The sequence below is a fragment of the Pseudopipra pipra genome, chromosome 14, assembly GCF_036250125.1.
Source record: "Pseudopipra pipra isolate bDixPip1 chromosome 14, bDixPip1.hap1, whole genome shotgun sequence".
Classification (NCBI taxonomy): Eukaryota; Metazoa; Chordata; class Aves; order Passeriformes; family Pipridae; genus Pseudopipra; species Pseudopipra pipra.
The window spans coordinates 332,842-340,098 of record NC_087562.1 but is presented as its reverse complement, the minus strand read 5'-3'; the positions used below and the strand labels follow the sequence as shown (position 1 = coordinate 340,098).

At 42.3% G+C, this 7,257-nt stretch overlaps 1 protein-coding gene across 9 annotated transcripts in view; it reads left to right on the top strand.

Annotated features, from left to right (window-relative positions):
- Nucleotides 1-7,257, top strand: part of ESRP2 (epithelial splicing regulatory protein 2) — a 131,001-nt gene that overhangs the window by 1,685 nt on the left and 122,059 nt on the right. For all 9 annotated transcript variants that reach the window (XR_010434220.1, XR_010434219.1, XM_064670587.1 and 6 more), the window contains exon 2: nt 7,111-7,194. The gene's annotated coding sequence lies outside the window, so the exon portion shown is untranslated. The remainder of the gene's footprint in view (nt 1-7,110; nt 7,195-7,257) is intronic.

The following is a 7,257-nucleotide window of genomic DNA, read 5'->3' as shown; positions in this document are numbered from 1 at the left end:
ATTTTCTGTAAACTTGATGCCATCTTCCCCTTACCAGAAGGCTGGTCTTCTGCTGCTAAGACAGTTCTGCTGTAGGCCTCTCAGAACACAGGCCTTTTGATGTACACACTGCATTTGTCAGCATTTACAAGTATAATTGCTCCTCTTTGTGTCCTTGGTTATCACATATGTATCGTTTCTGTAAGCACTGCCTCATGGATTCTACTTGAGATGTCACACAGGCACATTTCCATACTCAATTCAAACCAATCTTAATATTTACTTCACAAATCTCTGTGCTGTTCTGGCAGCTGGGAAGGTCTTCACACTTCACTAAAAATCTTTACATCTAATTCTTTTCCAGGAGAAGTCCACTAAGCACATAATAGCTACTCCTCCTGCTCTGCAAGCCCAGGCTCTTCAGATAACAGTCTTTCAGCTGATGAATCAAGTAGTGTATGTTAGTTATTTCTTGATATCTCCTTTTGGGAGGTCAGGACTTCACATTCAAAGACATTACATTCAAAGTAACATAAGCTTTTTGCCTTTGGAAGGTTGTTTGAGTATGCACAGCAAATTTCTGTTTGCACACTGAGTCCCTGGTCCTGTTGTCACGCACACCACCAAACCCAGGCACCTGGACATACGGCATTGCTTTCCAGGAGATGATACCCTGCTATTAATTGAGTCAGTGCAACTACTGCCAGGTGCTGTTTTGTTAGAAGGGAAATCCAGCTCTTCCTCCACGGAGAATGACTTAACAGCAGGGCATTTATAGATTAACAGCAGTTCAGGAACATGACCAGTCATTTTCCAGGGCAAATTCAAAAAAATACCAGAACCAACTACACATCTGAACTGCCAGTAAAATGCCAGCCAGCTTATTATTATACAAAGTACATGCTTTGTACTGCTTCCTTCACATGTTTTCTATCCAAAGGTGGCTAGAAATGAAAAAAGAAGTTTTTACAGTTGAAACTACTGATAAAAGCAGTACCGCATCTTTTTCACTTCTGTATGAACTGGAAAAAAACATTATCCATACTTCGGAGGCCACTTTGTTGCCACTGTAGGGATTTTTTTTAAAATGCATAATCTATCTAATAAGAAAATATTCATTTCTTAAAAAAAACCCCAAACACCACCATAAATAAAAAGTATTAAGCACCAGAAACTACAGTATCAGTAATGTTATCTTTGTTTAAGTCTCCATGAGGGCTTGCACTGGCAATCTGACAAAACCCATGAATTGGATATGAGTTTGCACTCTGGTTACTTAAAAGAAACAATCCTTTCCAGAAATCTACTATTTGCTTAAATGTCTTTTATTTGATTGAACAGAATTCTCTGTTTGCTTCTGATCCTTGCCATTTAAGTAGTGTTTGCATTGGCTCAAATCCCCTCAAACATGATTGTGCTGAGCTAGACACATTAGGGGAAAACAGCCAGTTTCAAAAAAGATGTGAAGACAACCCAAATGTTGTCACACTGCTCTGTACTTGCATATCAGCACAGTAGCACAGTCCCAGGACACGATGTGACATGCATTTGAACCGGGGCTGCAAAGACACTTCTTCCTTTCACTTCTCCTGCATCCTCAGCACTTCACAGTCACTTCCATATTGTTCCCCACAGGGCTGCTCAAGAGCATCAGGATGATAAACAACACTTGTGTTCCTCATTGTCTTTCAGGCTAAATTTGGTTGCAGTGTCAAACAGTGATCAGAAAAAAAGAGAAGAGGGCAATTGGGTAGTGGGAATACAGAAATGCAGGCTCACATGATCAGAGCCTACCTGTTCACCAGGGTAGGATATCCACAATTAACAGATCCGGTCACTGCCATCTCTCCTATCTTCAAACCCTTAATCCATATAACAGAGATCATATTACTCTTTTGGCTCATGTTTTGCCCTTGCAAACTGTCCATGTAATAGAGCTTCCTAGTAAATTGTGAGGATTTAATGACTAAGAAGCTGAATTCAGAACTTGTGCTCAGTCAAAGAGGACTTTATTAGAATCTGGGAGTGAGAAATTCTCAGCAAGAATGCTGGGACTTAAGGTACTGGGAGTTTTACTCAAGATTTACTCAGAGTTGGTGTTCTGGGTTGGGCCACCAAAGAATTTTGAAATTGAAGCTAGGCAAAATATGGAAGTTTCAAAAAAATAAATGAATGGTGGCACAGGAAGATGGAAAGAGCAGATACAGTTTTGTGTAGGGTGAGTATACGAGGCAAAGTGTTGAAAATGCAATCTATGATGTGATGAAAACTGAGTAGGTTGAACCCTCAGGGATAGTTTATGTCTTGCACAAGTTCCCACAAATTACAACACCTTCCCAGCACATTGCGTGAGCTGTAGAACCTGACATTTTTTGCTGTGCAGACAAACTTGTACCCTCTGAGGCAGAAAGGTGATTGTAATCTGCAGGCAGGATACTTTTCAAGTGAGGAGAAGATTTGGAGAGAAAGCAGAATTCAGCATGATGTTGTTGTGAGGCTTAACATGTCTTCCAAGATGAAGGGTGGCTGGGGAGGGCACAGTGACATGAGTCAGGCAGCAGCATTGCAGGATTCTAGCACACATGTAATGAAAAGGCAAGAGACCACTGTTTAATAAGCACTTCCAGCCAGTGTCACACCTGTTTGGTATCCCAGCTGGGCAGCGTGTCAGGGAAGTTGCTGAGAAATACAGGGCTTAGGAAATCTGCTAGCTCAAAGCTACTTCTGAAGAGACACAACACTGCTGCTGCTACATCCAGCTGATTACTGCCAGACTGAACCCATTTCTGGAAACACAACTGTATCCAGAAGAACTGAAGGTGGTGTCAGTAATTTAGTTATGTATTGAGGGGGATGCTGGTCTTTGTCTAGTCTCCTTAAGATTTCACTCACTCATTTTCAGTGCTAAATTGTTCCAACACCCAAGGATGGAAAAAATCTGACACTGATCATATTTGATGAGAGAGTCCAGCCTATAAGAGACAATCTGAGAGTTCCTCTTTAGTGGGTGCATTAAAAAATGAGCCGATGAGAGTTTACCTGAATTTTAAGGAATGTGTAAATTTTTTTTCTTCATTTTATAGTTATGGCTCTTGGGATCTGAAATGTATGTGTAATCCCATTAAAAGATGCATCTGTTGAGCAAATGGTCTTCTTAGATGTGGACATGTAATGTACATAGATCACTCATTTATTTTCTACCCTTTGAATCCAGATTATCACATTAAAAACTAGATACAAGTAGGAAAACTGACTACAGTTAAGATCCAAATTAGACAGACACACATTTTACCAAAGTTTCTTGATTAACATTAGAACCCAAACAAAATTAACAAAATTACAAAATTAATTGTTCAGATCTGAGTTTTGATTGTCACTATATGTAAAAATAAATGCCTACAAATGCACAGGCACTTACTGTACCATCCTTTGGGCATATTAAGTTAAAAAGTATTGCTTGATGATTCCTGTAAGCACATAGTTCCGTTCTAGACTGAGGGACACAGGCAGCTGGGAATGGTTAATCATGGGAAAATGCCTTAATCAGCAGCATCACAAGTATCACCATGTCAGGCTGTGTCAAATGTGTCAGTGCAAAAATACAGTTACAGGAAAATTAAGGTTGGAAGTGATTTTGAAGGTCATTATTCTAATCCTTGTGTTCAAATCATAGCTAGGAACAAATTTGGATCAGAGTAGTTATTCTGTTGGGCAAATAAGTGGATACAAAATGAAAATTCTAAAAAATTCCACCGTTTCATATAGCACATTCCTGGTATTAACACTGAATAAAGGGCATTTTGAACAGGGGCAGTGAACTACCCTGTCCTGCTTTAAACTGCATGATGATGTTCTAGAGACATCTGTGCTTGTTAGAAAGGAGAAGCTTGCCAAAGGCTCTCTGGACATTGTACTTTGAGAAGATGGACTGAGTGGAACAATTTTTATTTTTTTTTAATTTGTGTGCTAAAACCAGCTTGAGACACTGTAAATGTTTCTGCCATGCTACACTGACAATAGACTAACACTATCAAGAGTTTCTTCATGGTATGGTGGAATTAATTTGGCTATCAGTGCTTGGCAGCCAGAATTGCAGCTGCTCAGATTGCAGCTATAGAAGCAGTACAAAATGGGTACTGCTATCATGTGACATCAAAACAAATTTTCTGCTGAAAGCAAGAAATACATGAGTTTTCATGTGGCAGATAAATTAGTCTCATGATTTCCTGTAAAATGTTATAAGATTATGGGGCAATTTCAACTCTTGTGCTTGAACCTTATCCCAACATAACTTGTAAAAACAATTTTGCTGTGTTAGTGTGTTTTAAAGGTGCCTTGATTAGCTGCAGAAAACAATTCTCTCAAGGCTTCTCTCTTACTCTCTTCTATGGGATATTTCCTCATTTGGACAATCTGCTAGATAGTACTGATTTTTTCTTGTTGTGTTTACACAAGATGATTGTTCTCAGATGACATAGAAGGACTAATAGTGTTCAAAATGTAAGTTATTTTTAAAAGTCTATTTAAATTCTGGTTTTATATGCTTTGGGGTTGCCTTCTTGACATCTGTATAAACTTGTATAGAAGTTAGTATTACATGATGGCAATAACCTAGAAAATTCAGTCTAACTCTGTTCAGTGCCTCGACCAGAGGACTAGAACGTGGATAAAGTTTGTGACTGGATTTGTGATTTGTCCTGCTGGGGGGATCCCTGGTGCCTTGATCAGCAGACGCTCGGCAGCAGTGTCTGACCCCACACACGCTCAGCAGCAGTGTCTGACCCCACACACGCTCGGCAGCAGTGTCTGACCCCACACACGCTCGGCAGCGGTGTCTGACCCCACACACGCTCGGCAGCAGTGTCTGACCCCACACACGCTCAGCAGCAGTGTCTGACCCCACACACGCTCGGCAGCAGTGTCTGACCCCACACACGCTCCGCAGCAGTGTCTGACCCCACACACGCTCGGCAGCAGTGTCTGACCCCACACACGCTCGGCAGCAGTGTCTGACCCCACACACGCTCGGCAGCAGTGTCTGACCCCACACACGCTCAGCAGCAGTGTCTGACCCCACACACGCTCGGCAGCAGTGTCTGACCCCACACACGCTCAGCAGCAGTGTCTGACCCCACACACGCTCGGCAGCAGTGTCTGACCCCACACACGCTCGGCAGCAGTGTCTGACCCCACACACGCTCGGCAGCAGTGTCTGACCCCACACACGCTCGGCAGCAGTGTCTGACCCCACACACGCTCGGCAGCAGTGTCTGACCCCACACACGCTCGGCAGCAGTGTCTGACCCCACACACGCTCGGCAGCAGTGTCTGACCCCACACACGCTCAGCAGCAGTGTCTGACCCCACACACGCTCGGCAGCAGTGTCTGACCCCACACACGCTCGGCAGCAGTGTCTGACCCCACACACGCTCGGCAGCAGTGTCTGACCCCACACATCCCCGTTCAGACCTTGCAGCTCGAAGGACAGGAACCCAGCAGTCATGAGAAAGGCATGGCCACACGGTTGCTGTGTCGGAAAAGAACAGGTGTTAGAGACCCCCTTCAGCACCATGGAGGATGAAATGCTTCCCACACAGTGACACAGAACGAGACACAAAGCTACCAAGAAAACAGTAACATACACAATTAAAGCTGCCTCCCATACTGTACCAAATAATGGCAATGGTGAATTACACTTCAGTTTTAGTGGTTTAAGCACAGAATAGGATACACAACAGACAGAGATACAAAGCTCTACCAGATAGAGGATAACCTATGGTTTAAGGATTATAAGGTAATTGCATCACGTGAGGATTTCTATGATTGTGGAGCATCTGGAGTAAATGAAGGAAGAATGACACAGTGACCTTTGGAACAGTCTTCTAAATGCTAGAGCACAGACTGGCATTGAGAAAGACAAAACCTAATTATTATTTTTGTGGTTTGAATGTAAACTAAACTAATCCACAATTTAAAAGAAGAAAAGAACACTTTTGAGTGCAGTATGGACAAGCAAGCTGTCCTCCTTGTCACACTGCAGCAGGGTCAAACAAATAGACTTGAGATGGGGGATCTGAGACCTCCATGTGGCTTGATTTGTTTTGTTTTCTCTCATCAGCACACCGTGGTTTAATTGAACTCTTGAACTTCAGTCTGTTCTTCTGTCTGAAAGAGAACATAAAAGAGCTGAATGAAGAGATGATGAAAAGAATGAAGGGATGATGAAAAGCATGGCATGATTGCTGTACAGGGTACAGAAAGGGATATAGCTGCATTCCTGTGTGCAAGAACTCTTCAGGCTGCAGCTCAGAAATGACAACAGATGCATTGTTAAGTCAGGGAATTGTTTAGTCAGGGAAGGACTGTGGAAAGGGTGAACAGGGATCTGCTGTTCGCTGGTTTTCCAACACATGAACTTGGTGAGCCAGAGGAAACCAACAGGAGAGCAGCAAACAGACAGAGTGAGGAGGTTCTTCACACAGCAGGGATCAAAGCTGCAGTGCTACAACTTCACCTGAGTTCAAGGACAGGCCTAGGAGTTCTACAGAGTCCACAACACTTTAAACACACAAAACTCATCCCTGATTCAGGAAACTCCTCAGCTACAAATGACTAAATGCCAGAGAATATGTGGGGCAAGTATAGTCACACATGGCTTGTTCTTATATTCTTCCCTAAGCACCTGCTTCTGGCTGCTGCCAGGGACAAGATCCTGGGCTAAAAGGACTTTTTGGTCTGACTCAACACTAGAACATAAGAAATAAGACAGCCTAAACCCAGATCGTGTTATTAGGCTCAAGATTCAAATGTAGGAATAATGTATCAGATTACTTTAGAGTCTATTAGCCATTTCTCCTATTAAAATCCATAAATAATTATATTTTTTAACTAAGAAAATTGTGCTAGGTTTTCACTTTCTGCCAGTAAAAACATGCTTCATTTGATGGAGAAGTTATCATTGTTCACAGCCATTTCTAATATTGTATAAAAATTCTACAGAAGCAATAGATCACATTACAGAATGATAAAAAATTACCTGTGCCTGAAGATTGCATATCTTACACTTTTTCCATACAATATATTATGGGTGTGCTTAGTAAAGAGCTGTCACTGACTACTTTTTATTTCAGATTAAGAATGCTTGGAGAAGATCACTGTGAAGAGCAGCGTGGTGCAAAGTGCAGGTTCTGGAGCTGTGCAGAACAGCATGTCAGGTAATTACTGAGTGCTGAGGCGTGGGCATTGCTCTCCAGGTTTGTCCAGCTCACACCCCTCCA